The 16,081-nt window shown below is 47.4% G+C and overlaps 34 non-coding genes and 22 pseudogenes across 34 annotated transcripts in view; all 56 read right to left on the reverse strand.

Moving 5' to 3' along the window:
- The window catches only part of LOC138454252 (5S ribosomal RNA), a 119-nt gene extending 23 nt beyond the window's left edge, over positions 1–96 (reverse strand). The window contains exon 1 of the ribosomal RNA XR_011260937.1: positions 1–96. This exon is cut by the window's left edge and continues 23 nt beyond it. This is a non-coding gene — a ribosomal RNA (5S ribosomal RNA).
- Positions 97–202: 106 nt separating this feature from the next.
- On the reverse strand, positions 203–321 carry LOC138463308 (5S ribosomal RNA). Its single transcript, XR_011265895.1, has one exon. It is a non-coding gene; the product is annotated as a 5S ribosomal RNA (ribosomal RNA).
- Positions 322–774: 453 nt separating this feature from the next.
- LOC138459629 (5S ribosomal RNA) lies at positions 775–893 on the reverse strand (annotated as a pseudogene).
- Positions 894–999: 106 nt separating this feature from the next.
- On the reverse strand, positions 1,000–1,118 carry LOC138455357 (5S ribosomal RNA; annotated as a pseudogene).
- A 106-nt stretch (positions 1,119–1,224) lies between these two features.
- LOC138456025 (5S ribosomal RNA) lies at positions 1,225–1,343 on the reverse strand (annotated as a pseudogene).
- A 107-nt stretch (positions 1,344–1,450) lies between these two features.
- LOC138453901 (5S ribosomal RNA) lies at positions 1,451–1,569 on the reverse strand. The gene has a single exon (XR_011260601.1). It is a non-coding gene; the product is annotated as a 5S ribosomal RNA (ribosomal RNA).
- A 106-nt stretch (positions 1,570–1,675) lies between these two features.
- Positions 1,676–1,794, reverse strand: LOC138456373 (5S ribosomal RNA; annotated as a pseudogene).
- Positions 1,795–2,257: 463 nt separating this feature from the next.
- Positions 2,258–2,366, reverse strand: LOC138458113 (5S ribosomal RNA; annotated as a pseudogene).
- A 106-nt stretch (positions 2,367–2,472) lies between these two features.
- On the reverse strand, positions 2,473–2,591 carry LOC138460989 (5S ribosomal RNA). Its single transcript, XR_011263637.1, has one exon. It is a non-coding gene; the product is annotated as a 5S ribosomal RNA (ribosomal RNA).
- Positions 2,592–2,698: 107 nt separating this feature from the next.
- LOC138461930 (5S ribosomal RNA) lies at positions 2,699–2,817 on the reverse strand. Its single transcript, XR_011264536.1, has one exon. It is a non-coding gene; the product is annotated as a 5S ribosomal RNA (ribosomal RNA).
- Positions 2,818–2,924: 107 nt separating this feature from the next.
- On the reverse strand, positions 2,925–3,043 carry LOC138455010 (5S ribosomal RNA). The gene has a single exon (XR_011261658.1). It is a non-coding gene; the product is annotated as a 5S ribosomal RNA (ribosomal RNA).
- Positions 3,044–3,149: 106 nt separating this feature from the next.
- Positions 3,150–3,268, reverse strand: LOC138459235 (5S ribosomal RNA; annotated as a pseudogene).
- Positions 3,269–3,720: 452 nt separating this feature from the next.
- On the reverse strand, positions 3,721–3,829 carry LOC138458392 (5S ribosomal RNA; annotated as a pseudogene).
- A 107-nt stretch (positions 3,830–3,936) lies between these two features.
- Positions 3,937–4,055, reverse strand: LOC138454253 (5S ribosomal RNA). The gene has a single exon (XR_011260938.1). It is a non-coding gene; the product is annotated as a 5S ribosomal RNA (ribosomal RNA).
- Positions 4,056–4,161: 106 nt separating this feature from the next.
- On the reverse strand, positions 4,162–4,280 carry LOC138463309 (5S ribosomal RNA). Its single transcript, XR_011265896.1, has one exon. It is a non-coding gene; the product is annotated as a 5S ribosomal RNA (ribosomal RNA).
- A 453-nt stretch (positions 4,281–4,733) lies between these two features.
- LOC138459630 (5S ribosomal RNA) lies at positions 4,734–4,852 on the reverse strand (annotated as a pseudogene).
- Positions 4,853–4,958: 106 nt separating this feature from the next.
- Positions 4,959–5,077, reverse strand: LOC138455358 (5S ribosomal RNA; annotated as a pseudogene).
- Positions 5,078–5,183: 106 nt separating this feature from the next.
- Positions 5,184–5,302, reverse strand: LOC138456026 (5S ribosomal RNA; annotated as a pseudogene).
- A 107-nt stretch (positions 5,303–5,409) lies between these two features.
- On the reverse strand, positions 5,410–5,528 carry LOC138453902 (5S ribosomal RNA). The gene has a single exon (XR_011260602.1). It is a non-coding gene; the product is annotated as a 5S ribosomal RNA (ribosomal RNA).
- Positions 5,529–5,634: 106 nt separating this feature from the next.
- LOC138456374 (5S ribosomal RNA) lies at positions 5,635–5,753 on the reverse strand (annotated as a pseudogene).
- A 464-nt stretch (positions 5,754–6,217) lies between these two features.
- On the reverse strand, positions 6,218–6,326 carry LOC138458114 (5S ribosomal RNA; annotated as a pseudogene).
- A 106-nt stretch (positions 6,327–6,432) lies between these two features.
- LOC138460990 (5S ribosomal RNA) lies at positions 6,433–6,551 on the reverse strand. The gene has a single exon (XR_011263638.1). It is a non-coding gene; the product is annotated as a 5S ribosomal RNA (ribosomal RNA).
- A 107-nt stretch (positions 6,552–6,658) lies between these two features.
- Positions 6,659–6,777, reverse strand: LOC138461931 (5S ribosomal RNA). The gene has a single exon (XR_011264537.1). It is a non-coding gene; the product is annotated as a 5S ribosomal RNA (ribosomal RNA).
- A 107-nt stretch (positions 6,778–6,884) lies between these two features.
- Positions 6,885–7,003, reverse strand: LOC138455011 (5S ribosomal RNA). The gene has a single exon (XR_011261659.1). It is a non-coding gene; the product is annotated as a 5S ribosomal RNA (ribosomal RNA).
- Positions 7,004–7,109: 106 nt separating this feature from the next.
- On the reverse strand, positions 7,110–7,228 carry LOC138459236 (5S ribosomal RNA; annotated as a pseudogene).
- A 452-nt stretch (positions 7,229–7,680) lies between these two features.
- LOC138458393 (5S ribosomal RNA) lies at positions 7,681–7,789 on the reverse strand (annotated as a pseudogene).
- A 106-nt stretch (positions 7,790–7,895) lies between these two features.
- LOC138459222 (5S ribosomal RNA) lies at positions 7,896–8,014 on the reverse strand. The gene has a single exon (XR_011262557.1). It is a non-coding gene; the product is annotated as a 5S ribosomal RNA (ribosomal RNA).
- A 106-nt stretch (positions 8,015–8,120) lies between these two features.
- LOC138458318 (5S ribosomal RNA) lies at positions 8,121–8,229 on the reverse strand (annotated as a pseudogene).
- A 107-nt stretch (positions 8,230–8,336) lies between these two features.
- On the reverse strand, positions 8,337–8,455 carry LOC138462830 (5S ribosomal RNA). The gene has a single exon (XR_011265418.1). It is a non-coding gene; the product is annotated as a 5S ribosomal RNA (ribosomal RNA).
- Positions 8,456–8,561: 106 nt separating this feature from the next.
- LOC138464614 (5S ribosomal RNA) lies at positions 8,562–8,680 on the reverse strand. Its single transcript, XR_011267192.1, has one exon. It is a non-coding gene; the product is annotated as a 5S ribosomal RNA (ribosomal RNA).
- A 107-nt stretch (positions 8,681–8,787) lies between these two features.
- Positions 8,788–8,906, reverse strand: LOC138454941 (5S ribosomal RNA). Its single transcript, XR_011261596.1, has one exon. It is a non-coding gene; the product is annotated as a 5S ribosomal RNA (ribosomal RNA).
- Positions 8,907–9,012: 106 nt separating this feature from the next.
- On the reverse strand, positions 9,013–9,131 carry LOC138461703 (5S ribosomal RNA). The gene has a single exon (XR_011264309.1). It is a non-coding gene; the product is annotated as a 5S ribosomal RNA (ribosomal RNA).
- Positions 9,132–9,594: 463 nt separating this feature from the next.
- Positions 9,595–9,703, reverse strand: LOC138458115 (5S ribosomal RNA; annotated as a pseudogene).
- Positions 9,704–9,809: 106 nt separating this feature from the next.
- Positions 9,810–9,928, reverse strand: LOC138460991 (5S ribosomal RNA). Its single transcript, XR_011263639.1, has one exon. It is a non-coding gene; the product is annotated as a 5S ribosomal RNA (ribosomal RNA).
- A 107-nt stretch (positions 9,929–10,035) lies between these two features.
- Positions 10,036–10,154, reverse strand: LOC138454801 (5S ribosomal RNA). Its single transcript, XR_011261460.1, has one exon. It is a non-coding gene; the product is annotated as a 5S ribosomal RNA (ribosomal RNA).
- Positions 10,155–10,261: 107 nt separating this feature from the next.
- On the reverse strand, positions 10,262–10,380 carry LOC138455012 (5S ribosomal RNA). The gene has a single exon (XR_011261660.1). It is a non-coding gene; the product is annotated as a 5S ribosomal RNA (ribosomal RNA).
- Positions 10,381–10,486: 106 nt separating this feature from the next.
- LOC138455277 (5S ribosomal RNA) lies at positions 10,487–10,605 on the reverse strand. Its single transcript, XR_011261916.1, has one exon. It is a non-coding gene; the product is annotated as a 5S ribosomal RNA (ribosomal RNA).
- Positions 10,606–11,057: 452 nt separating this feature from the next.
- LOC138458395 (5S ribosomal RNA) lies at positions 11,058–11,166 on the reverse strand (annotated as a pseudogene).
- Positions 11,167–11,272: 106 nt separating this feature from the next.
- On the reverse strand, positions 11,273–11,391 carry LOC138460993 (5S ribosomal RNA). Its single transcript, XR_011263641.1, has one exon. It is a non-coding gene; the product is annotated as a 5S ribosomal RNA (ribosomal RNA).
- Positions 11,392–11,497: 106 nt separating this feature from the next.
- Positions 11,498–11,606, reverse strand: LOC138459274 (5S ribosomal RNA; annotated as a pseudogene).
- Positions 11,607–11,713: 107 nt separating this feature from the next.
- Positions 11,714–11,832, reverse strand: LOC138462831 (5S ribosomal RNA). The gene has a single exon (XR_011265420.1). It is a non-coding gene; the product is annotated as a 5S ribosomal RNA (ribosomal RNA).
- Positions 11,833–11,938: 106 nt separating this feature from the next.
- On the reverse strand, positions 11,939–12,057 carry LOC138465168 (5S ribosomal RNA). Its single transcript, XR_011267743.1, has one exon. It is a non-coding gene; the product is annotated as a 5S ribosomal RNA (ribosomal RNA).
- A 107-nt stretch (positions 12,058–12,164) lies between these two features.
- Positions 12,165–12,288, reverse strand: LOC138455782 (5S ribosomal RNA; annotated as a pseudogene).
- Positions 12,289–12,394: 106 nt separating this feature from the next.
- Positions 12,395–12,513, reverse strand: LOC138461704 (5S ribosomal RNA). The gene has a single exon (XR_011264310.1). It is a non-coding gene; the product is annotated as a 5S ribosomal RNA (ribosomal RNA).
- Positions 12,514–12,976: 463 nt separating this feature from the next.
- LOC138458275 (5S ribosomal RNA) lies at positions 12,977–13,085 on the reverse strand (annotated as a pseudogene).
- Positions 13,086–13,191: 106 nt separating this feature from the next.
- LOC138462778 (5S ribosomal RNA) lies at positions 13,192–13,310 on the reverse strand. The gene has a single exon (XR_011265368.1). It is a non-coding gene; the product is annotated as a 5S ribosomal RNA (ribosomal RNA).
- A 108-nt stretch (positions 13,311–13,418) lies between these two features.
- Positions 13,419–13,537, reverse strand: LOC138462820 (5S ribosomal RNA). The gene has a single exon (XR_011265409.1). It is a non-coding gene; the product is annotated as a 5S ribosomal RNA (ribosomal RNA).
- A 106-nt stretch (positions 13,538–13,643) lies between these two features.
- On the reverse strand, positions 13,644–13,762 carry LOC138455663 (5S ribosomal RNA; annotated as a pseudogene).
- Positions 13,763–13,869: 107 nt separating this feature from the next.
- Positions 13,870–13,978, reverse strand: LOC138459229 (5S ribosomal RNA; annotated as a pseudogene).
- Positions 13,979–14,084: 106 nt separating this feature from the next.
- LOC138455132 (5S ribosomal RNA) lies at positions 14,085–14,203 on the reverse strand. The gene has a single exon (XR_011261774.1). It is a non-coding gene; the product is annotated as a 5S ribosomal RNA (ribosomal RNA).
- A 108-nt stretch (positions 14,204–14,311) lies between these two features.
- On the reverse strand, positions 14,312–14,430 carry LOC138462725 (5S ribosomal RNA). Its single transcript, XR_011265320.1, has one exon. It is a non-coding gene; the product is annotated as a 5S ribosomal RNA (ribosomal RNA).
- Positions 14,431–14,537: 107 nt separating this feature from the next.
- On the reverse strand, positions 14,538–14,656 carry LOC138453859 (5S ribosomal RNA). Its single transcript, XR_011260561.1, has one exon. It is a non-coding gene; the product is annotated as a 5S ribosomal RNA (ribosomal RNA).
- Positions 14,657–14,762: 106 nt separating this feature from the next.
- LOC138454389 (5S ribosomal RNA) lies at positions 14,763–14,881 on the reverse strand. Its single transcript, XR_011261068.1, has one exon. It is a non-coding gene; the product is annotated as a 5S ribosomal RNA (ribosomal RNA).
- Positions 14,882–15,334: 453 nt separating this feature from the next.
- On the reverse strand, positions 15,335–15,453 carry LOC138462727 (5S ribosomal RNA). Its single transcript, XR_011265321.1, has one exon. It is a non-coding gene; the product is annotated as a 5S ribosomal RNA (ribosomal RNA).
- Positions 15,454–15,560: 107 nt separating this feature from the next.
- LOC138455163 (5S ribosomal RNA) lies at positions 15,561–15,679 on the reverse strand. Its single transcript, XR_011261805.1, has one exon. It is a non-coding gene; the product is annotated as a 5S ribosomal RNA (ribosomal RNA).
- Positions 15,680–15,785: 106 nt separating this feature from the next.
- LOC138462559 (5S ribosomal RNA) lies at positions 15,786–15,904 on the reverse strand. The gene has a single exon (XR_011265155.1). It is a non-coding gene; the product is annotated as a 5S ribosomal RNA (ribosomal RNA).
- Between the last annotated feature and the right edge of the window lie 177 nt (positions 15,905–16,081).

Below are 16,081 nucleotides of genomic sequence, written 5' to 3' on the forward strand. Positions count from 1 at the left end.
AGGCGGTCTCCCATCCAGGTACTAACTAGGCCCGACACTGCTTAGCTTCTGAGATCAGACGAGATCGGGCGCATTTAGTGTGGTGTGGCCGTAGGCTCTGGGCCTAGTGAGTTTTGTACTTTTAAGCATCTAGTCGGCTAGACCTTGCAGTTTTGAAAGGCAATTGAGAAAGGGCTCACTTCCTGAACTTGGAGCACAAAAAAACCTACAGCACCTGGTATTCCCAGGAGGTCTCCCATCCAGGTACTAACTAGGCCTAACACTGCTTAACTTCCGAGATCAGACGAGATCAGGTGCATTCAGTGTGGTGTGGCCGTAGGCTCTAGGAATGCTAAGAATATTACTCTTATGCATTTGCATTTAGTAAGCTAAGCCATGCAGCCACTTGCAACATGATACCACGCTCATCGCTCGATCAGGCGAGATATATAAGACTGGTGGGCCCATTCAGGACTCCTATGTCTGGTAGGATAACTTTAATTCATGCATCCTGTGTCTGTTGCAGGGAGGTGGAGAGAACAATCAACACAATAATGGTTTTCTTTCATGCCTCTTGAAGGACTCAATATTCTCTGTACTGCATTACATGTGAAAGTCGATTTATTACCCATGAACACACTACCTGTATGCTAATTCTATGTAAAAAGGTAGCTCCAGCCCTCATGATGTTGTCCAACATTTCCGCTATAAAACGGGATACAATTATTTTGGAAACATACCAAATTTGAAAAACAGTTGAGAAGTTGCGCAATTACTAATCATGGAGCACAAAATAGCCCACAGCACCTGGTATTGCCAGGCAGTATCCCATCCAGGTACTAACTAGGCCTGACATTGCATAGCTTCCGAGATCAGACGAGATTGGGCGCATTCAGTGTGGTGTGGCCGTAGGCTCTGGTACTAGTGAGTTTTGTACTTTTAAGCATCTAGTCGGCTAGACGTTGCAGTTTTGAAACGCAATTGAGAAATGGCTCACTTCCTGAACTTGGAGTACAAAAAAGCCTACAGCACCTGGTATTCCCAGGCGGTCTCCCACCCAGGTACTAACTAGGCCCGACACTGCTTAGCTTCCGAGATCAGACGAGATCGGGCGCAGTCAGTGTGGTGTGGGGGTAGGCTCTGGGCCTAGTGAGTTTTGTACTTTTAAGCATCTAGTCAGCTAGACCTTGCAGTTTTGAAAGGCAATTGAGAAATGGCTCACTTCCTGAACTTGGAGCACAAAAAAGCCTACAGCACCTGGTATTCCCAGGCGGTCTCCCATCCAGGTAGTAACGAGGCACGACACTGCTTAGCTTCCGAGATCAGACGAGATTGGGCGCATTCAGTGTGGTGTGGCCGTAGGCTCTGGGCCTTGTGAGTTTTGTACTTTTAAGCATCTAGTCGGCTAGACCTTGCAGTTTTGAAAGGCAATTGAGAAATGGCTCACTTCCTGAACTTGGAGTACAAAAAAAGCCTACAGCACCTGGTATTCCCAGGCGGTCTCCCATCCAGGTACTAACTAGGCCCGACACTGCTTAGCTTCTGAGATCAGACGAGATCGGGCGCATTCAGTGTGGTGTGGCCGTAGGTTCTGGGCCTAGTGAGTTTTGTACTTTTAAGCATCTAGTCGGCTAGACCTTGCAGTTTTGAAAGGCAATTGAGAAAGGGCTCACTTCCTGAACTTGGAGCACAAAAAAGCCTACAGCATCTGGTATTCCCAGGCTTTCTCCCATCCAGGTACTAACTAGGCCTGACACCGCTTAACTTCCGAGATCAGACGAGATCGGGTGCATTCAGTGTGGTGTGGCCGTAGGCTCTAGGAATGCTAAGAATATTACTCTTATGCATTTGCATTTAGTAAGCTAAGCCATGCAGCCACTTGCAACATGATACCACGCTCATCGCTCGATCAGGCTCGATCAGGCGAGATATATAAGACTGGTGGGCCCATTCAGGACTCCTATGTCTGGTAGGATAACTTTAATTCATCCATCCTGTGTCTGTTGCAGGGAGGTGGAGAGAACAATCAACACAATAATGGTTTTCTTTCATGCCTCTTGAAGGACTCAATATTCTCTGTACTGCATTACATGTGAAAGTCGATTTATTACCCATGAACACACTACCTGTATGCTAATTCTATGTAAAAAGGTAGCTCCAGCCCTCATGATGTTGTCCAACATTTCCGCTATAAAACGGGATACAATTATTTTGGAAACATACCAAATTTGAAAAATAATTGAGAAGTTGCGCAATTACTAATCATGGAGCACAAAAAAGCCTACAGCACCTGGTATTCCCAGGCAGTCTCCCATCCAGGTACTAACTAGGCCCGACCCTGCTTAGCTTCCGAGATCGGGCGCATTCAGTGTGGTGTGGCCGTAGTCTCTGGGCCTAGTGAGTTTTGTACTTTTAAGCATCTAGTCGGCTAGACCTTGCAGTTTTGAAAGGCAATTGAGAAATGGCTCACTTCCTGAACTTGGAGCACAAAAAAGCCTACAGCACCTGGTATTCCCAGGCGGTCTCCCATCCAGGTACTAACTAGGCCCGACACTGCTTAGCTTCCGAGATCAGACGAGATCGGGCGCAATCAGTGTGGTGTGGCCGTAGGCTCTGGGCCTTGTGAGTTTTGTACTTTTAAGCATCTAGTCGGCTAGACCTTGCAGTTTTGAAAGGCAATTGAGAAATGGCTCACTTCCTGAACTTGGAGTACAAAAAAAGCCTACAGCACCTGGTATTCCCAGGCGGTCTCCCATCCAGGTACTAACGAGGCCCGACACTGCTTAGCTTCCGAGATCAGACGAGATCGGGCGCATTCAGTGTGGTGTGGCCGTAGGCTCTGGCCCTTGTGAGTTTTGTACTTTTAAGCATCCAGTCGGCTAGACCTTGCAGTTTTGAAAGGCAATTGAGAAATGGCTCACTTCCTGAACTTGGAGTACAAAAAAAGCCTACAGCACCTGGTATTCCCAGGCGGTCTCCCATCCAGGTACTAACTAGGCCCGACACTGCTTAGCTTCTGAGATCAGACGAGAACGGGCGCATTCAGTGTGGTGTGGCCATAGGCTCTGGGCCTAGTGAGTTTTGTACTTTTATGCATCTAGTCGGCTAGACCTTGCAGTTTTGAAAGGCAATTGAGAAAGGGCTCACTTCCTGAACTTGGAGCACAACAAAGCCTACAGCACCTGGTATTCCCAGGCAGACTCCCATCCAGGTACTAACTAGGCCTGACACTGCTTAACTTCCGAGATCAGACTAATTCGGGTCCATTCAGTGTGTTGTGGCTGTAGGCTCTAGGAATGCTAAGAATATTACTCTTATGCATTTGCATTTAGTAAGCTAAGCCATGCAGCCACTTGCAACATGATACCACACTCATCGCTCGATCAGGCGAGATATATAAGACTGGTGGGCCCATTCAGGACTCCTATGTCTGGTAGGATAACTTTAATTCATCCATCCTGTGTCTGTTGCAGGGAGGTGGAGAGAACAATCAACACAATAATGGTTTTCTTTCATGCCTCTTGAAGGACTCAATATTCTCTGTACTGCATTACATGTGAAAGTCGATTTATTACCCATGAACACCTACCTGTATGCTAATTCTATGTAAAAAGGTAGCTCCAGCCCTCATGATGTTGTCCAACATTTCCGCTATAAAACGGGATACAATTATTTTGGAAACATACCAAATTTGAAAAATAATTGAGAAGTTGCGCAATTACTAATCATGGAGCACAAAAAAGCCTACAGCACCTGGTATTCCCAGGCAGTCTCCCATCCAGGTACTAACTAGGCCTGACCCTGCTTAGCTTCCGAGATCGGGCGCATTCAGTGTGGTGTGGCCGTAGGCTCTGGGCCTAGTGAGTTTTGTACTTTTAAGCATCTAGTCGGCTAGACCTTGCAGTTTTGAAAGGCAATTGAGAAATGGCTCACTTCCTGAACTTGGAGTACAAAAAAAGCCTACAGCACCTGGTATTCCCAGGCGGTCTCCCATCCAGGTACTAACTAGGCCCGACACTGCTTAGCTTCTGAGATCAGACGAGATCGGGCGCATTTAGTGTGGTGTGGCCGTAGGCTCTGGGCCTAGTGAGTTTTGTACTTTTAAGCATCTAGTCGGCTAGACCTTGCAGTTTTGAAAGGCAATTGAGAAAGGGCTCACTTCCTGAACTTGGAGCACAAAAAAACCTACAGCACCTGGTATTCCCAGGAGGTCTCCCATCCAGGTACTAACTAGGCCTAACACTGCTTAACTTCCGAGATCAGACGAGATCAGGTGCATTCAGTGTGGTGTGGCCGTAGGCTCTAGGAATGCTAAGAATATTACTCTTATGCATTTGCATTTAGTAAGCTAAGCCATGCAGCCACTTGCAACATGATACCACGCTCATCGCTCGATCAGGCGAGATATATAAGACTGGTGGGCCCATTCAGGACTCCTATGTCTGGTAGGATAACTTTAATTCATGCATCCTGTGTCTGTTGCAGGGAGGTGGAGAGAACAATCAACACAATAATGGTTTTCTTTCATGCCTCTTGAAGGACTCAATATTCTCTGTACTGCATTACATGTGAAAGTCGATTTATTACCCATGAACACACTACCTGTATGCTAATTCTATGTAAAAAGGTAGCTCCAGCCCTCATGATGTTGTCCAACATTTCCGCTATAAAACGGGATACAATTATTTTGGAAACATACCAAATTTGAAAAACAGTTGAGAAGTTGCGCAATTACTAATCATGGAGCACAAAATAGCCCACAGCACCTGGTATTGCCAGGCAGTATCCCATCCAGGTACTAACTAGGCCTGACATTGCATAGCTTCCGAGATCAGACGAGATTGGGCGCATTCAGTGTGGTGTGGCCGTAGGCTCTGGTACTAGTGAGTTTTGTACTTTTAAGCATCTAGTCGGCTAGACGTTGCAGTTTTGAAACGCAATTGAGAAATGGCTCACTTCCTGAACTTGGAGTACAAAAAAGCCTACAGCACCTGGTATTCCCAGGCGGTCTCCCACCCAGGTACTAACTAGGCCCGACACTGCTTAGCTTCCGAGATCAGACGAGATCGGGCGCAGTCAGTGTGGTGTGGGGGTAGGCTCTGGGCCTAGTGAGTTTTGTACTTTTAAGCATCTAGTCAGCTAGACCTTGCAGTTTTGAAAGGCAATTGAGAAATGGCTCACTTCCTGAACTTGGAGCACAAAAAAGCCTACAGCACCTGGTATTCCCAGGCGGTCTCCCATCCAGGTAGTAACGAGGCACGACACTGCTTAGCTTCCGAGATCAGACGAGATTGGGCGCATTCAGTGTGGTGTGGCCGTAGGCTCTGGGCCTTGTGAGTTTTGTACTTTTAAGCATCTAGTCGGCTAGACCTTGCAGTTTTGAAAGGCAATTGAGAAATGGCTCACTTCCTGAACTTGGAGTACAAAAAAAGCCTACAGCACCTGGTATTCCCAGGCGGTCTCCCATCCAGGTACTAACTAGGCCCGACACTGCTTAGCTTCTGAGATCAGACGAGATCGGGCGCATTCAGTGTGGTGTGGCCGTAGGTTCTGGGCCTAGTGAGTTTTGTACTTTTAAGCATCTAGTCGGCTAGACCTTGCAGTTTTGAAAGGCAATTGAGAAAGGGCTCACTTCCTGAACTTGGAGCACAAAAAAGCCTACAGCATCTGGTATTCCCAGGCTTTCTCCCATCCAGGTACTAACTAGGCCTGACACCGCTTAACTTCCGAGATCAGACGAGATCGGGTGCATTCAGTGTGGTGTGGCCGTAGGCTCTAGGAATGCTAAGAATATTACTCTTATGCATTTGCATTTAGTAAGCTAAGCCATGCAGCCACTTGCAACATGATACCACGCTCATCGCTCGATCAGGCTCGATCAGGCGAGATATATAAGACTGGTGGGCCCATTCAGGACTCCTATGTCTGGTAGGATAACTTTAATTCATCCATCCTGTGTCTGTTGCAGGGAGGTGGAGAGAACAATCAACACAATAATGGTTTTCTTTCATGCCTCTTGAAGGACTCAATATTCTCTGTACTGCATTACATGTGAAAGTCGATTTATTACCCATGAACACACTACCTGTATGCTAATTCTATGTAAAAAGGTAGCTCCAGCCCTCATGATGTTGTCCAACATTTCCGCTATAAAACGGGATACAATTATTTTGGAAACATACCAAATTTGAAAAATAATTGAGAAGTTGCGCAATTACTAATCATGGAGCACAAAAAAAGCCTACAGCACCTGGTATTCCCAGGCAGTCTCCCATCCAGGTACTAACTAGGCCCGACCCTGCTTAGCTTCCGAGATCGGGCGCATTCAGTGTGGTGTGGCCGTAGTCTCTGGGCCTAGTGAGTTTTGTACTTTTAAGCATCTAGTCGGCTAGACCTTGCAGTTTTGAAAGGCAATTGAGAAATGGCTCACTTCCTGAACTTGGAGCACAAAAAAGCCTACAGCACCTGGTATTCCCAGGCGGTCTCCCATCCAGGTACTAACTAGGCCCGACACTGCTTAGCTTCCGAGATCAGACGAGATCGGGCGCAATCAGTGTGGTGTGGCCGTAGGCTCTGGGCCTTGTGAGTTTTGTACTTTTAAGCATCTAGTCGGCTAGACCTTGCAGTTTTGAAAGGCAATTGAGAAATGGCTCACTTCCTGAACTTGGAGTACAAAAAAAGCCTACAGCACCTGGTATTCCCAGGCGGTCTCCCATCCAGGTACTAACGAGGCCCGACACTGCTTAGCTTCCGAGATCAGACGAGATCGGGCGCATTCAGTGTGGTGTGGCCGTAGGCTCTGGCCCTTGTGAGTTTTGTACTTTTAAGCATCCAGTCGGCTAGACCTTGCAGTTTTGAAAGGCAATTGAGAAATGGCTCACTTCCTGAACTTGGAGTACAAAAAAAGCCTACAGCACCTGGTATTCCCAGGCGGTCTCCCATCCAGGTACTAACTAGGCCCGACACTGCTTAGCTTCTGAGATCAGACGAGAACGGGCGCATTCAGTGTGGTGTGGCCATAGGCTCTGGGCCTAGTGAGTTTTGTACTTTTATGCATCTAGTCGGCTAGACCTTGCAGTTTTGAAAGGCAATTGAGAAAGGGCTCACTTCCTGAACTTGGAGCACAACAAAGCCTACAGCACCTGGTATTCCCAGGCAGACTCCCATCCAGGTACTAACTAGGCCTGACACTGCTTAACTTCCGAGATCAGACTAATTCGGGTCCATTCAGTGTGTTGTGGCTGTAGGCTCTAGGAATGCTAAGAATATTACTCTTATGCATTTGCATTTAGTAAGCTAAGCCATGCAGCCACTTGCAACATGATACCACACTCATCGCTCGATCAGGCGAGATATATAAGACTGGTGGGCCCATTCAGGACTCCTATGTCTGGTAGGATAACTTTAATTCATCCATCCTGTGTCTGTTGCAGGGAGGTGGAGAGAACAATCAACACAATAATGGTTTTCTTTCATGCCTCTTGAAGGACTCAATATTCTCTGTACTGCATTACATGTGAAAGTCGATTTATTACCCATGAACACCTACCTGTATGCTAATTCTATGTAAAAAGGTAGCTCCAGCCCTCATGATGTTGTCCAACATTTCCGCTATAAAACGGGATACAATTATTTTGGAAACATACCAAATTTGAAAAATAATTGAGAAGTTGCGCAATTACTAATCATGGAGCACAAAAAAGCCTACAGCACCTGGTATTCCCAGGCAGTCTCCCATCCAGGTACTAACTAGGCCTGACCCTGCTTAGCTTCCGAGATCGGGCGCATTCAGTGTGGTGTGGCCGTAGGCTCTGGGCCTAGTGAGTTTTGTACTTTTAAGGATCTAGTCGGCTAGACCTTGCAGTTTTGAAAGGCAATTGAGAAATGGCTCACTTCCTGAACTTGGAGCACAAAAAAGCCTACAGCACCTGGTATTCCCAGGTGGTCTCCCATCCAGGTACTAACTAGGCCCGACACTGCTTAGCTTCCGAGATCAGACGAGATCGGGCGCAATCAGTGTGGTGTGGCCGTAGGCTCTGGGCCTAGTGAGTTTTGTACTTTTAAGCATCTAGTCAGCTAGACCTTGCAGTTTTGAAAGGCAATTGAGAAATGGCTCACTTCCTGAACTTGGAGCACAAAAAAGCCTACAGCACCTGGTATTCCCAGGCGGTCTCCCATCCAGGTACTAACGAGGCCCGACCCTGCTTAGCTTCTGAGATCGGGCGCATTCAGTGTGGTGTGGCCGTAGGCTCTGGGCCTAGTGAGTTTTGTACTTTTAAGCATCTAGTCGGCTAGACCTTGCAGTTTTGAAAGGCAATTGAGAAATGGCTCACTTCCTGAACTTGGAGCACAAAAAAAGCCTACAGCACCTGGTATTCCCAGGCGGTCTCCCATCCAGGTACTAACTAGGCCCAACACTGCTTAGCTTCCAAGATCAGACGAGATCGGGCGCAATCAGTGTGGTGTGGCCGTAGGCTCTGGGCCTAGTGAGTTTTGTACTTTTAAGCATCTAGTCAGCTAGACCTTGCAGTTTTGAAAGGCAATTGAGAAATGGCTCACTTCCTGAACTTGGAGCACAAAAAAGCCTACAGCACCTGGTATTCCCACGCGGTCTCCCATCCAGGTACTAACAAGGCCCGACACTGCTTAGCTTCCAAGATCAGACGAGATCGGGCGCATTCAGTGTGGTGTGGCCGTAGGCTCTGGGCCTTGTGAGTTTTGTACTTTTAAGCATCTAGTCAGCTAGACCTTGCAGTTTTGAAAGGCAATTGAGAAATGGCTCACTTCCTGAACTTGGAGTACAAAAAAAGCCTACAGCACCTGGTATTCACAGGCGGTCTCCCATCCAGGTACTAACTAGGCCCGACACTGCTTAGCTTCTGAGATCAGATGAGATCGGGCGCATTTAGTGTGGTGTGGCCGTAGGCTCTGGGCCTAGTGAGTTTTGTACTTTTAAGCATCTAGTCGGCTAGACCTTGCAGTTTTGAAAGGCAATTGAGAAAGGGCTCACTTCCTGAACTTGGAGCACAAAAAAGCCTACAGCACCTGGTATTCCCAGGCGGTCTCCCATCCAGGTACTAACTAGGCCTAACACCGCTTAACTTCCGAGATCAGACGAGATCGGGTGCATTCAGTGTGGTGTGGCCGTAGGCTCTAGGAATGCTAAGAATATTACTCTTATGCATTTGCATTTAGTAAGCTAAGCCATGCAGCCACTTGCAACATGATACCACGCTCATCGCTCGATCAGGCTCGATCAGGCGAGATATATAAGACTGGTGGGCCCATTCAGGACTCCTATGTCTGGTAGGATAACTTTAATTCATCCATCCTGTGTCTGTTGCAGGGAGGTGGAGAGAACAATCAACACAATAATGGTTTTCTTTCATGCCTCTTGAAGGACTCAATATTCTCTGTACTGCATTACATGTGAAAGTCGATTTATTACCCATGAACACACTACCTGTATGCTAATTCTATGTAAAAAGGTAGCTCCAGCCCTCATGATGTTGTCCAACATTTCCGCTATAAAACGGGATACAATTATTTTGGAAACATACCAAATTTGAAAAATAATTGAGAAGTTGCGCAATTACTAATCATGGAGCACAAAAAAGCCTACAGCACCTGGTATTCCCAGGCAGTCTCCCATCCAGGTACTAACTAGGCCCGACCCTGCTTAGCTTCCGAGATCGGGCGCATTCAGTGTGGTGTGGCCGTAGTCTCTGGGCCTAGTGAGTTTTGTACTTTTAAGCATCTAGTCGGCTAGACCTTGCAGTTTTGAAAGGCAATTGAGAAATGGCTCACTTCCTGAACTTGGAGCACAAAAAAGCCTACAGCACCTGGTATTCCCAGGCGGTCTCCCATCCAGGTACTAACTAGGCCCGACACTGCTTAGCTTCCGAGATCAGACGAGATCGGGCGCAATCAGTGTGGTGTGGCCGTAGGCTCTGGGCCTTGTGAGTTTTGTACTTTTAAGCATCTAGTCGGCTAGACCTTGCAGTTTTGAAAGGCAATTGAGAAATGGCTCACTTCCTGAATTTGGAGTACAAAAAAAGCCTACAGCACCTGGTATTCCCAGGCGGTCTCCCATCCAGGTACTAACGAGGCCCGACACTGCTTAGCTTCCAAAATCAGACGAGATCGGGCGCATTCAGTGTGGTGTGGCCGTAGGCTCTGGCCCTTGTGAGTTTTGTACTTTTAAGCATCCAGTCGGCTAGACCTTGCAGTTTTGAAAGGCAATTGAGAAATGGCTCACTTCCTGAACTTGGAGTACAAAAAAAGCCTACAGCACCTGGTATTCCCAGGCGGTCTCCCATCCAGGTACTAACTAGGCCCGACACTGCTTAGCTTCTGAGATCAGACGAGAACGGGCGCATTCAGTGTGGTGTGGCCATAGGCTCTGGGCCTAGTGAGTTTTGTACTTTTATGCATCTAGTCGGCTAGACCTTGCAGTTTTGAAAGGCAATTGAGAAAGGGCTCACTTCCTGAACTTGGAGCACAACAAAGCCTACAGCACCTGGTATTCCCAGGCAGACTCCCATCCAGGTACTAACTAGGCCTGACACTGCTTAACTTCCGAGATCAGACTAGATCGGGTGCATTCAGTGTGGTGTGGCCGTAGGCTCTAGGAATGCTAAGAATATTACTCTTATGCATTTGCATTTAGTAAGCTAAGCCATGCAGCCACTTGCAACATGATACCACACTCATCGCTCGATCAGGCGAGATATATAAGACTGGTGGGCCCATTCAGGACTCCTATGTCTGGTAGGATAACTTTAATTCATCCATCCTGTGTCTGTTGCAGGGAGGTGGAGAGAACAATCAACACAATAATGGTTTTCTTTCATGCCTCTTGAAGGACTCAATATTCTCTGTACTGCATTACATGTGAAAGTCGATTTATTACCCATGAACACCTACCTGTATGCTAATTCTATGTAAAAAGGTAGCTCCAGCCCTCATGATGTTGTCCAACATTTCCGCTATAAAACGGGATACAATTATTTTGGAAACATACCAAATTTGAAAAATAATTGAGAAGTTGCGCAATTACTAATCATGGAGCACAAAAAAGCCTACAGCACCTGGTATTCCCAGGCAGTCTCCCATCCAGGTACTAACTAGGCCTGACCCTGCTTAGCTTCCGAGATCGGGCGCATTCAGTGTGGTGTGGCCGTAGGCTCTGGGCCTAGTGAGTTTTGTACTTTTAAGGATCTAGTCGGCTAGACCTTGCAGTTTTGAAAGGCAATTGAGAAATGGCTCACTTCCTGAACTTGGAGCACAAAAAAGCCTACAGCACCTGGTATTCCCAGGCGGTCTCCCATCCAGGTACTAACTAGGCCCGACACTGCTTAGCTTCCGAGATCAGACGAGATCGGGCGCAATCAGTGTGGTGTGGCCGTAGGCTCTGGGCCTAGTGAGTTTTGTACTTTTAAGCATCTAGTCAGCTAGACCTTGCAGTTTTGAAAGGCAATTGAGAAATGGCTCACTTCCTGAACTTGGAGCACAAAAAAGCCTACAGCACCTGGTATTCCCAGGCGGTCTCCCATCCAGGTACTAACGAGGCCCGACCCTGCTTAGCTTCTAAGATCGGGCGCATTCAGTGTGGTGTGGCCGTAGGCTCTGGGCCTAGTGAGTTTTGTACTTTTAAGCATCTAGTCGGCTAGACCTTGCAGTTTTGAAAGGCAATTGAGAAATGGCTCACTTCCTGAACTTGGAGCACAAAAAAAGCCTACAGCACCTGGTATTCCCAGGCGGTCTCCCATCCAGGTACTAACTAGGCCCAACACTGCTTAGCTTCCAAGATCAGACGAGATCGGGCGCAATCAGTGTGGTGTGGCCGTAGGCTCTGGGCCTAGTGAGTTTTGTACTTTTAAGCATCTAGTCAGCTAGACCTTGCAGTTTTGAAAGGCAATTGAGAAATGGCTCACTTCCTGAACTTGGAGCACAAAAAAGCCTACAGCACCTGGTATTCCCACGCGGTCTCCCATCCAGGTACTAACGAGGCCCGACACTGCTTAGCTTCCAAGATCAGACGAGATCGGGCGCATTCAGTGTGGTGTGGCCGTAGGCTCTGGGCCTTGTGAGTTTTGTACTTTTAAGCATCTAGTCAGCTAGACCTTGCAGTTTTGAAAGGCAATTGAGAAATGGCTCACTTCCTGAACTTGGAGTACAAAAAAAGCCTACAGCACCTGGTATTCCCAGGCGGTCTCCCATCCAGGTACTAACTAGGCCCGACACTGCTTAGCTTCTGAGATCAGATGAGATCGGGCGCATTTAGTGTAGTGTGGTGTGGCCGTAGGCTCTGGGCCTAGTGAGTTTTGTACTTTTAAGCATCTAGTCGGCTAGACCTTGCAGTTTTGAAAGGCAATTGAGAAAGGGCTCACTTCCTGAACTTGGAGCACAAAAAAGCCTACAGCACCTGGTATTCCCAGGCGGTCTCCCATCCAGGTACTAACTAGGCCTAACACCGCTTAACTTCCGAGATCAGACGAGATCGGGTGCATTCAGTGTGGTGTGGCCGTAGGCTCTAGGAATGCTAAGAATATTACTCTTATGCATTTGCATTTAGTAAGCTAAGCCATGCAGCCACTTGCAACATGATACCACGCTCATCGCTCGATCAGGCTCGATCAGGCGAGATATATAAGACTGGTGGGCCCATTCAGGACTCCTATGTCTGGTAGGATAACTTTAATTCATCCATCCTGTGTCTGTTGCAGGGAGGTGGAGAGAACAATCAACACAATAATGGTTTTCTTTCATGCCTCTTGAAGGACTCAATATTCTCTGTACTGCATTACATGTGAAAGTCGATTTATTACCCATGAACACACTACCTGTATGCTAATTCTATGTAAAAAGGTAGCTCCAGCCCTCATGATGTTGTCCAACATTTCCGCTATAAAACAGGATACAATTATTTTGGAAACATACCAAATTTGAAAAATAATTGAGAAGTTGCGCAATTACTAATCATGGAGCACAAAAAAGCCTACAGCACCTGGTATTCCCAGGCGGTCTCCCATCCAGGTACTAACGAGGCCCGACTCTGCTTAGCTTCTGAGATCGGGCGCATTCAGTGTGGTGTGGCCGTAGGCTCTGGGCCTAGTGAGTTTTGTACTTTTAAGCATCTAGTCGGCTAGACCTTGCAGTTTTGAAAGGCAATTGAGAAATGGCTCACTTCCTGAACTTGGAGCACAAAAAAGCCTACAGCACCTGGTATTCCCAGGCGGTCTCCCATCCAGGTACTAACTAGGCCCGACACTGCTTATCTTCCGAGATCAGACGAGATCGGGCGCAATCAGTGTGGTGTGGCCGTAGGCTCTGGTCCTAGTGAGTTTTGTACTTTTAAGCATCTAGTCGGCTAGACCTTGCAGTTTTGAAAGGCAATTGAGAAATGGCTCACTTCCTGAACTTGGGAGCACAAAAAAAGCCTACAGCACCTGGTATTCCCAGGCAGTCTCCCATCCAGGTACTAACTAGGCCCTACACTGCTTAGCTTCCGAGATCAGACGAGATCGGGCGCAATCAGTGTGGTGTGGCCGTAGGCTCTGGGCCTAGTGAGTTTTGTACTTTTAAGCACCTAGTCAGCTAGACCTTGCAGTTTTGAAAGGCAATTGAGAAATGGCTCACTTCCTGAACTTGGAGCACAAAAAAGCCTACAGCACCTGGTATTCCCAGGCGGTCTCCCATCCAGGTACTAACGAGGCACGACACTGCTTAGGTTCCGAGATCAAACGAGATCGGGCGCATTCAGTGTGGTGTGGCCGTAGGCTCTGGGCCTTGTGAGTTTTGTACTTTTAAGCATCTAGTCGGCTAGACCTTGCAGTTTTGAAAGGCAATTGAGAAATGGCTCACTTCCTGAACTTGGAGTACAAAAAAAGCCTACAGCACCTGGTATTCCCAGGCTGTCTCCCATCCAGGTACTAACTAAGCCCGACACTGCTTAGCTTCTGAGATCAGACGCATTCAGTGTGGTGTGGCTGTAGGCTCTGGGCCTGGTGAGTTTTGTACTTTTAAGCATCTAGTCGGCTAGACCTTGCAGTTTTGAAAGGCAATTGAGAAAGGGCTCACTTCCTGAACTTGGAGCACAAAAAAGCCTACAGCACCTGGTATTCCCAGGCTGTCTCCCATCCAGGTACTAACTAGGCCTGACACTGCTTAACTTCCGAGATCAGACGAGATCGGGCGCAATCAGTGTGGTGTGGCCGTAGGCTCTGGGCCTAGTGAGTTTTGTACTTTTAAGCATCTAGTCAGCTAGACCTTGCAGTTTTGAAAAGCAATTGAGAAATGGCTCACTTCCTGAACTTGGAGCACAAAAAAAAGCCTACAGCACCTGGTATTCCCACGCGGTCTCCCATCCAGGTACTAACGAGGCCCGACACTGCTTAGCTTCCGAGATCAGACGAGATCGGGCGCATTCAGTGTGGTGTGGCCGTAGGCTCTGGGCCTTGTGAGTTTTGTACTTTTAAGCATCTAGTCGACTAGACCTTGCAGTTTTGAAAGGCAATTGAGAAATGGCTCACTTCCTGAACTTGGAGTACAAAAAAAGCCTACAGCACCTGGTATTCCCAGGCGGTCTCCCATCCAGGTACTAACTAGGCCCAACACTGCTTAGCTTCTGAGATCAGACGAGATCGGGCGCATTTAGTGTGGTGTGGCCGTAGGCTCTGGGCCTAGTGAGTTTTGTACTTTTAAGCATCTAGTCGGCTAGACCTTGCAGTTTTGAAAGGCAATTGAGAAAGGGCTCACTTCCTGAACTTGGAGCACAAAAAAGCCTACAGCACCTGGTATTCCCAGGCGGTCTCCCATCCAGGTACTAACTAGGCCTAACACTACTTAACTTCCAAGATCAGACGAGATCGGGTGCATTCAGTGTGGTGTGGCCATAGGCTCTAGGAATGCTAAGAATATTACTCTTATGCATTTGCATTTAGTAAGCTAAGCCATGCAGCCACTTGCAACATGATACCACGCTCATCGCTCGATCAGGCGAGATATATAAAACTGGTGGGCCCATTCAGGACTCCTATGTCTGGTAGGATAACTTTAATTCATGCATCCTGTGTCTGTTGCAGGGAGGTGGAGAGAACAATCAACACAATAATGGTTTTCTTTCATGCCTCTTGAAGGACTCAATATTCTCTGTACTGCATTACATGTGAAAGTCGATTTATTACCCATGAACACACTACCTGTATGCTAATTCTATGTAAAAAGGTAGCTCCAGCCCTCATGATGTTGTCCAACATTTCCGCTATAAAACGGGATACAATTATTTTGGAAACATACCAAATTTGAAAAACATTTGAGAAGTTGCGCAATTACTAATCATGGAGCACAAAAAAGCCTACAGCACCTGGTATTCCCACGCGGTCTCCCATCCAGGTACTAACGAGGCCCGACACTGCTTAGCTTCCGAGATCAGACGAGATCGGGCGCATTCAGTGTGGTGTGGCCGTAGGCTCTGGGCCTAGTGAGTTTTGTACTTTTAAGCATCTAGTCGGCTAGACCTTGCAGTTTTGAAAGGCAATTGAGAAAGGGCTCACTTCCTGAACTTGGAGTACAAAAAAAGCCTACAGCACCTGGTATTCCCAGGCGGTCTCCCATCCAGGTACTAACTAGGCCCGACACTGCTTAGCTTCTGAAATCAGACGAGATCGGGCGCATTTAGTGTGGTGTGGCCGTAGGCTCTGGGCCTAGTGAGTTTTGTACTTTTAAGCATCTAGTCGGCTAGACCTTGCAGTTTTGAAAGGCAATTGAGAAAGGGCTCACTTCCTGAACTTGGAGCACAAAAAAGCCTACAGCACCTGGTATTCCCAGGCGGTCTCCCATCCAGGTACTAACTAGGCCTAACACTGCTTAACTTCCGAGATCAGACGAGATCAGGTGCATTCAGTGTGGTGTGGCCGTAGGCTCTAGGAATGCTAAGAATATTACTCTTATGCATTTGCATTTAGTAAGCTAAGCCATGCAGCCACTTGCAACATGATACCACGCTCATCGCTCGATCAGGCGAGATATATAAGACTGGTGGGCCCATTCAGGACTCCTATGTCTGGTAGGATAACTTTAAATCATGCATCCTGTGTCT

Source organism: Ambystoma mexicanum, chromosome 4p, assembly GCF_040938575.1.
Source record: "Ambystoma mexicanum isolate Mex_15411 chromosome 4p, UKY_AmexF1_1, whole genome shotgun sequence".
Taxonomy (NCBI): domain Eukaryota; kingdom Metazoa; phylum Chordata; class Amphibia; order Caudata; family Ambystomatidae; genus Ambystoma; species Ambystoma mexicanum.